Below are 9,625 nucleotides of genomic sequence, written 5' to 3'. Positions count from 1 at the left end.
ATCTCTGTGAAAAAGGAAAAATGAAAATAAGTACCGGGAACTAAACCTCAGCAGTTAGAACTCCAAAACTGTCTGCTGAACTCCACATTATTACATTCAGCTATGGCAGCCTTCCCATCGCTGACTCATTCCACCCACTGCATCATTTATCCATCTTTTCTGCAAGGTGTTGTAGTGGGAAATACTGCCTGTGTGACAAAGCAAAAGGGCTGTGATCAGCTTTCAAAAACTGGAGTCTAATGGTAGAAGGAGATTTACAAGAGGCAAAATTACCCATAACCAGCCTGTAAGAAGATGGGGAGATTAAACATTGAAGTAATTAAGCAGTAGAAGACAGTATGTAACCCACAACAGCTGACTCAGTATGATCTGGAACTAAATTAACTTGATTCATCACACTTGCTGTACTGAAGTATGCCTTGAGAGGGAAATGAATGATGGGTAAGGAAACTTGTTTGGCATACTATAGACTTGTACCAACAGGCAGCATAGGTTTAAATGAGAGACTTTTTTCTTTTTTCCAAAAACTTCAAATTCTAATATAAAACTTAACAGTTCCTCAGTTTCACTGTTGGTTGTTTCACTTCAGAGTTTTTACATAAAACTACTAAAAAACTGTTTGTCTCCTTTTTTGATTTATTGAAAGTAATACAACTAAAGGCTCAGGGGTACAGGAAGCCACTACAATGAGTTCTAGCCTTGTGTCTCTGAAGCAATTGCAGGGCTGCCTGTGATGTCGAAAATGATTCCATTGCTTGACTGAAAGTAAACTCAGCATGCATTTTACAGGCAATCCACAATCAGAAACTCACTGAGAAAAAGAAGCAATACTCATATTCAAGAGAGAGAGTGAAAAATGGAGGAGGAAGAGGAGGAAGGGAATATGTTGTCTGGCATTTTGTGGTGAGCAACTGAAAAAGCTACTGCACTAGATTGACCCGGGTTGAAGACATTTGCTGAGGCAGGCCCGTAGAGCCAGCAGAGTTTTGTTTGTTCTTCTCTTTATCCATCAGTGGTGAGGTGTCATAAGCATTACGGGGTGAAAAAATGATTTCTATAACATTTTTTCTACAACATCCAGCAACAAAAACAACAACGAGAATACTAATAATCCTTAAAGTGGCATAGCATAGGAAACACGTGCTTTAAAATAAACTTAAACAATCAAGATGGCAACAGAACAGCAACTCTTGACATTGAACCAAAGAGCTGTGAAAGCAGTGTGATACAGTGGGTCTGTAGTTAAGAAAGAAAGGCCCGTTTTTAAATAAATATTCCCCGCACTAGCAGCTTAAAGAGGAGACGTGGTATTGTGGCCGGAGCAGTTCCCAGCAACATGGACTTGGGCGTTTCCGCACTGAAGTGCACAGGTTTGGGGTTGCCAATGTCCATAATTGATGCCAGGAGCTGCTAATCGTCACACCTGTGCCACGTCCCCATTACATATAGTAGGAGCACAAGTGTGGAGGAGGAGGAAGAGTGGAGAAAACACGAAAGAAAAGAATGGAGGTTAAGGGAGAAGAAAGCAGGAGGCGAAGGCGCCGGTGCATACAGGAGTGAGTGATTAAAAGTAGGCTTGCTGTAAGGAGAGGCAGCTGGGAAGTGAGCCCTAGCATGGTGTTTGGCCAGCAACCGGGGGGCAGATGGATTTGGTCACTCTTGCTGAGTTTTGCTGAGGAGCAGGAGTGACCACGATCGAGGACAGCTTGTCGCATATGGCCAAGGAAGGCAGCCGGCGTCGGATGCTTAGGAAGTGGAAGCCCCAGTGTGAGTGCCCTGGTTGCTGGGAAACCCGAGTCTCAGTCTGGCAAGAGCCCTACGGAGCCTGGGACTGAAAGGCGACCAGACCAGAAGGAAAAGATCAGCTGCAGGTATGGTGACTCCCCTGATGCAGGGCCTGAATGGGAAAAACATGGGAGCCACCAGTTAAAGAAGAAAACACTGGGTCTTTAAAGAGATTGCTTCCCTTCAGTGTTTTTAACCTTGTTTTAAAGGAATTATTTATTTGAATTTTAACAGCCATATTTTACAATGGTTTTATGGATTATTTATTTATTGAAACATTTGTGGAGCACTGCACTTTATTTGGACACTGTTTTGATTTGGACTGTTTTAAATAAAAGCACTTCTGCACTTTGCGCCTTCCTCTTGCTTCATTTGCTGTTGTCATTGTCCAGCGCATCTGATTACATTACCGACAGTGTCGGGTTCAAGGGATTCCAAAAGTAAAGTGGGAGCGTGAAGCAGAACCTGCCTCATCACAAGCAACACATCTACAGCATCAAACAAGACGCTCCAGAACAACGAGAATCCAAAGCCTTCTGTCTCTTTATCTGTGGCTAAGTGGATTGTTCCAGAGATATGGTGCAAGGGTTAGATGGCTCAACATATTCCAACAAGACGGTGCTCAAAGTGATAGACCACCAGTATGCAACAGGGTATGTTAGCTGCTCTTTTCATCATCATATCTGAATATTATGTAATAAATTTAGTGCAATAAATGATACATCACCAGGCAATAAAGTCCTGACTATGCAACCCAGTGGACTTTTGGGCAACCCAAGAGACTACATTTCTTTGTTATCATTTGTAATGTTTTGGTTTTATTGACACAATTGTCCCCTTTCTTATTCTTCATCTGGGAAACAGAAACAGACACACGCAATGACTCAAAGAGCAGACTTAACAAGCCCCTTTACCATCAAATTTATTTAAAACATTAAAATCTTTAAAGCACTTCCCATGTAATGTTTACAGTCCATAAATAACAGTAAACATCCTCACAGTTTTTAATCGCTCGTTCAGCTGGCAAAGAGTCCAACTCGAGTTGGGAGGAGGATCAGTTTTCCAGGTATACTTTTAAGCCATCTGTCATCCACCTAATAGCTGCATATGTGGAGGAGTGGAGGCTGTGAGAAACAACAAGACTATAAAGGAAGAAAGTTTAAATAACAATGTGCCACAGTGGATAGATTCTGTGCTCTTTACATGGCTCTTTGAGGTGTCTTGCTATCCTTAAAAGGACTGCTTTTGTCACACTCTTTGGAAAAAAGCACCTGTTACTGTGTGAAGTTGCCATTTTTTACAAGCTCTCCTGGTATAGATGATGCAATGCCAGCTCATTCTTTTGGTGATTCATCCTAACTGATGTAACTAGTCCAGCATCATTGCAATAGCTATGTAGGTGAAGTTGACTCCTCTGATGACATTTGGAAAACTTGATGTTTTCTAGTTCAACCACAGTGTAAGGAAATCTTATATATTTGGATGACAATCGGATAATACCGTCCCATATATCTGGCAAGGTACGAGTCAGTGATGATTGTGAAATACCTGATTGGTCAGCAAGTTCACATTAAAAAGCTTCTGTGGCTAAAACCTGAGGGTGGACAGGAACAAGAACTTGCAAAGGAACAGGTAAAGCACAATTCTACAGTCTGTCTTTATATTTGTTTGTAGTTGTTTTGTTGTATTAGCACGGTTAACTCTAACAATTTAATTGTACCGGTACAATGACAATAAAGGCTTTCTAATTTCTAATAAATGCAATGTAGAAATATGCAAATATAAAAAAAAACAAACAAAAAAAAAACCATATATCTGCATAACCATTTAAAGCATAAATCACAGTAATGAACTAATTAACGATGATGTCTGTTGGGTGCTACAATCCCTGTATTCAACCCTCGCTTGAGATTGTTTTTTAATACAGGCACCATTTTTAATTTCTTTTTTCCTTCTTGTTATTGTTTCTGGGTGCTGAGGGTTACCACAGGGGCCCTTTTCTCTCGCTTAGCATATTAGATTACAGTTTTCAGTTTAATTGCATTGTGTTTTGTGTTTTAACTATATTGTACGTAAATGTGCACAGTGCCTGGTCTTGTGGATGGGAAATGTGCTAAATAAAAATGAATTGAGCATTTATAGACAGCCGTAACCCATCTGGAGGTCATTTTCATTAAAAACAATTCTGCACACCTGATTTACATCCACTGTAGCAATTTTTCCTTAATGAAAGATTTACAAACTTTCTTTGTGATATTGAGAAACTTTTAATTAGCAAATAAGCTCCAAAAGCACTTAAGAAGTTCAGCAGTTCCAATATATTTTTTACTTTTGCAGAGGCAAGCTGACTGACTTGGTCAAGGTCTGAAGTTGAATTGGAGGTGGGATGTGAATCAGCGGCCTTGTCGTTTTCAGCCCAACAGCTTACTCACACCAATTTGTCTTTTAAATGACTGATGTCTCGTCAGTTGAAGAAGTGGTAACCATGGCCCTCCACTATATCTTCTAGAATTTTGACTCTCCAGGTACTTATGCCAGGATCTTATTTGTGGATTTTAGTTTTTCATTTAACACCATCATACCAGAGCTTCTCCATGGCAAACCTCTCAATATGAGCCTGGACTGTGCCACATGTTTCTGGATCTCTGACTTTCTCATAAACAGATATTACACAGTGAAGCTGGGCAAATAACAGTCAGGGTCCCTGACTCTGAGCACAGGATCCCCTCATAGGGTTATTCTGTTTCTTCTTCTTTTCTCTCTCTCTGTAGCAATGACTGCACTTCTAGTGACAAATCAGTAAAAGAGCTGAAGTTTACCAATGACCATAAAAGAGATAAGGTGGCATGTTAAAGGAAGCTGCCAGTTTTTGCATCCTCAACAATCTTAGCCTGAATACTCTAAAACTGGTGGAAATGTTTGTGGTATTTAGGAGACACTCCAAAACCCTGGTTATAAATGGTTTCACTATCTACGGGGTGGAATTGTTTAAATCCATTGACACCATAATCACTTGAAGTTTAAAGTGGGATGAAAGAGCTCCAAGGAGAAATGAGAATCTTTCTTTCCCTAAGCTTAAAAAGTTTAATCTGTCCCAATCAACACAAGTTCAGTTTTGTAGAGAGGTATCATTTTCTTCATAACTGTTTGGTATGGCAGTGAGTGTGCTTATTCAGAACACAAACTGTAGTGTAGTATTTATTTTTTATCTATGGATGTATTCCAGTGGAAAATTCCTAACAGCCACATTGCCTATCTGTTTAAGTTTTTCATGAATGTTTCTAGGGCTGCACATGTTCTATTTGGCTCTCCAGTTGTTTCATAAACTGTCCACATGAAAGGCTGACACAGTTTATGTTCTCTGTGACTGTTAAACTCACTCTGTTTCAAACACAAGATCATTCAAACACTTTCTTCTGGGTTTTAAGAAGATTTAGATTTTAGATTTAAAATTAACATGTAATTACAGGAGCTGACTCAAATGTGGTGTGGTGGAACTTGTAGCTACTGGCATCACCTGAAAGATTAATTTGAACAGACACTGACATGGAAAATTAACTTATGGTCATTGTTTTGTCATTTCCCCTTTCATAGCCATAATGTTTAACCCAAAGATAACATCTTCAAACTTCTCAAAGTGAAGTTTTGCTAACTCCATAACAATTTTTGTCTTAAAGTATTGTTAAGTTAAGAAGATGATTTTCAACTAGGTCATACTATTTTTTAAGCATTTTATTGATTTTATTAAAATCAAATAATATTCCATACAAGCAAGTCAGGTTTAACAAAACTTGGTTTGAAACAAATCAACTCCCACCCATGAGAAAGAGAGAGAGGCCAACAGAGTAAAACTTTAAACTAATACAAATAAGTAAATAGATAAATTAATAAATGAATAAAAATAAAAAAGAGGGGAGAGAATCCACTTTCTCAATTTAAATGCTTATTCTAAAATGCAATTGATTATATCCTGACAAGTTTTGAAAGAGTTTTGTACAGATCCTATAAGTGACAGTTTGATTTTTTCCAATTTCAGATAACATCAGTTACCTACAGGAAGCTAATCAAAGACTTTGTTAAATGGTGCGACTCAAACCACTTACATCTTAACACCAGCAAAACCAAGGAGCTGGTGGTGGATTTTAGGAGGCCCAGGCCCCTCATGGACCCTGTGATCATCAGAGGTGACTGTGTGCAGAGGGTGCAGACCTATAAATATCTGGGAGTGCAGCTGGATGACAAATTGGACTGGACTGCCAATACTGATGCTCTATGTAAGAAAGGTCAGAGCAGACTATACTTTCTGAGAAGGTTGGCATCCTTCAACATCTGCAGTAAGATGCTGCAGATGTTCTACCAGACGGTTGTGGCGAGTGCCCTCTTCTACGCGGTGGTGTGCTGGGGAGGCAGCATAAAGTTGAAAGACGCCTCACATCTGAACAAACTTGTTAAGAAGGCAGGCTCTATTGTAGGAGTAAAGTTGGACAGTTTAACATCTGTGGCAGAGCGACGGGCACTAAGCAAACTCCTGTCAATTATGAATAATCCACTGCATCTACTGAACAGTGTCATCTCCAGGCAGAGGAGTAGCTTCAGTGACAGACTTTTGTCACTGTCCTGCTCCACTGACAGACTGAGGAGATCGTTCCTCCCCCACAGTATGCGACTCTTCAATTCCACCCGGGGGAGTAAATGCTAACATTACTCAGTTATTGTCTGCTTTTTTTATTTTTATTTTTTTCATTATTTCATTTTTATTACTATTTGATTTAATATTGTTTCTTTGTATCAGTATACTGCTGCTGAATTATGTGAATTTCCCCTTGGGATTAATAAAGTATCTATCTATCTATCTATCTATCTATCTATCTATCTATCTATCTATCTATCTACTGACTTAAAAGAACTAAGTCAGGATTTTTTCAGTTGAACAAGATAAGTCTACGTGCCAATAGTGTAGTAAAGGCAATTAGTTTGTTTGTCCTTCTCCACTTTAAGCCCATCTGGGAGTACACCAAACACAGTTGTTAATGGGTAAGGAGAGATTGTGATACCAAGGCTGTCTGAAAGGCATTTACATGATTTTGGTCCAAAATTATGTTAATTTGGTGCACCCCCAAAACATGTGACCCAATAAGGCTAGAGCTTCATTAAAGCATTCACAAGTTGGATCTTGCCCTAGAAACATTTTGGACAATTTTAAATGAGACAGATGTGCTCGATATATGATTTTTAAGTTGAATGATTGTGTGCTTTGCACATATGGAGCTCGAGTCAATTCTATGCATTGCTACTTTCCTTTTCTTTTCTGAAATGTTAAGTAGATATCTTTTTCCCACTGTACTCTGGGATCTTTGAAAGGGAGGGACTTCAAAATGTTTTTATATATTACAGAGATGCTTAAGACTAATCAATATTTTTTCCGGAATAAAGATAGGTGGGAGGTGAGGAATATTGGGCATGATTTGTTTAACAAAGTTTGTAATTTGAAGGTAGTGAAAGAAATGTGTTGCTGGAAAGTAAAATTTGGAGTGTAGTTCGTAAGATGTGAAGATGTTGTCTATGTACAGATATTTAAGGGATTTAATCCCGAATGTTTTCCAGATATTAAAAATTGTGTATATTTCAGAGTGTGGAAAAAGGTGGTTCTCGTGCAGAGGTGCCACAGATAAAAGCTTGTCTACCTTAAAATTCTTCCTACATTGGTTCCATAATCAGAGCGACTGAAGCACAATTGGGTTGTTAGCATATTGGCAATGACTTGTACTTATTGGGGTATCTAATTTCTTAAAAAATTATGTATTGATGTATATTGGAATGTTTTGAAATAGAAAAGAAAGCTTAGGAAGGATATTCATCTTGACAATGTTAATTCTTCCAGCTAACATGAGATGAAGGGTAGACTATCTATGCAAGTCTTGCTTAATGCTTTCCATGCAGACAGCAAGAATTTGTTCATAAAGAGCTTTATGTTTACGTGTGATGTTTACCCCTAGGTATTTAAACTGATCTGCGATGATAAAAGGGAAGGTGTCCAATATAATATTGTGTGCTTGAGAATTCACTAGAAAGAGCACACTTTTATTCAGATGAATTCTGAGACCAGAAATCTTTTGAAATTCTGTTAGTGTTGTTAGGACTGCAGGCACAGTATTTTGTGGATCTGATATATACAGTACCATATCAGACGCAGAGAAAATTTCTTTTCAAGTCCTTCTCTGATAATTCCCTTTTATCTCATAAGCATTTCAACATTGAACTGTCAGTGGCTCAATGGTGATTGCAAAAAGCAGTGGTGGCAAGGGGCATTCTTGTCTACTACCACGATCTACTTTTAAGTAGTCTGAATTAATGTTGCTAATAGAAATTGAAGCTTCTGGACTGGTATACAGTACAGTAGTTTGATCCATGGGCAAATGTTTGGGCCAAACCCAAATTTCTCCAATGTAGTGAAAAGGTAGTTCCATTCAGTCATATCATTTCTTTTTCTGCATCCAACGATATCTTAGACTTTGTGGGTACATAAATTACATTAAACAGGTGTTGAAGATTGGAAGCTAAGTGTCTGCCTTTAATAAATTCAGTTTGGTCTTGTGATATTACCAAAGAAAGCACTGTCTGAGTCCTTCTAGCTAGGACTTTAGAGAGTATCTTAACATCATTAGGCAGAAGTGAAATTGGTCTGTATGGTGCATATTGTAATAAGTCTTTATTTTGCATAGGAAAAACGATAATTAATGCTTAGTGAAGAGTTTGAGGTATAATTTTACTGTCTCTAACTTCTGTAAATGTTGCTAATAAAAAGGGAACTAGCTTAATTGAGATTTGTTTATAAAATTAGGCAGGGTAGCCATCCGGGCCTGCTGCTTTCCCACTCTAAAGTGAGTTTATAGTATCTAGTAATTCTGATACTGCCAGAGGTTTATCCAATTCCTGTACACTGAGAGTATCTAGTTGTGGTATCTGTAATACAAAAATGATGTCATACTAAGCAGAACTGGATCACCAAGCTTGAGGTTCATTGACTCTTGATTTAGTAAATGGGTGCCAGGACTGTAGATGATTTATGGTTTTCCTTGTTTTTCTTTCATTTTCCTTTGCTACTTTACTATTATCTAATTCATGCCTTGTATTGTGTTTATAATTTGTTCCCAATCCCTCGTGTTCATTACTGTTTTGACTTTGTAGGAGTGGTGTCACCACCAGAATCGGTCCTCTCAGGTGCAACAAGACAACAGTTGCCACAATCTCCTTGCCATGGTGTTAACTAGCCTGCTTAAAGCTGTGCTTTCAGCCTCCTTTACTCTTTTTCATCTTGCTAAATATTTTGATCAACTGTTGTAATTTTGGAGACTTTGTATAAAAATTAAAGCACTCTTGTTTGTAAGTTTTATAATACTGTTTTAGGGATTATGCATTAGCTTTATAGTATTTGGATGTAAAATTTTGGATAAACTTTATTTTCCTTTCCATACTGTTGCATTATATTTATGAATTGTATTTTTTAGATTACTGTGCACTTATGGGGTCTTGAAGGTCCTATTCGGGAATAATGGATTTGAGAGTGATGGGAAATTATTGTTGACAGCCCTAATTTCCCTTTTCACCTTTAGAGCAGAGAAAGAAAAATATGATATGACTTCTACCACAACACCAGTGAACTGTCTCAGAAGAAACAGTTAAAGAAAAATGAAAATGACCAGGAGGTTTGTAATAAGTCAAAGAAAACTAGGAATCAAAGAGATCTTTTGTCAAAACCAATATGTGTTCAAATCTGAAAACCAGAAAGGACAAAATAAAAACTCTTATTAATGTAATGAAACAATTGTTATTTTAGAAG

This window comes from Polypterus senegalus, chromosome 6 (assembly GCF_016835505.1).
Source record: "Polypterus senegalus isolate Bchr_013 chromosome 6, ASM1683550v1, whole genome shotgun sequence".
NCBI classification, from domain to species: domain Eukaryota; kingdom Metazoa; phylum Chordata; class Cladistia; order Polypteriformes; family Polypteridae; genus Polypterus; species Polypterus senegalus.
Note: the sequence above shows the minus strand (reverse complement) of the source record.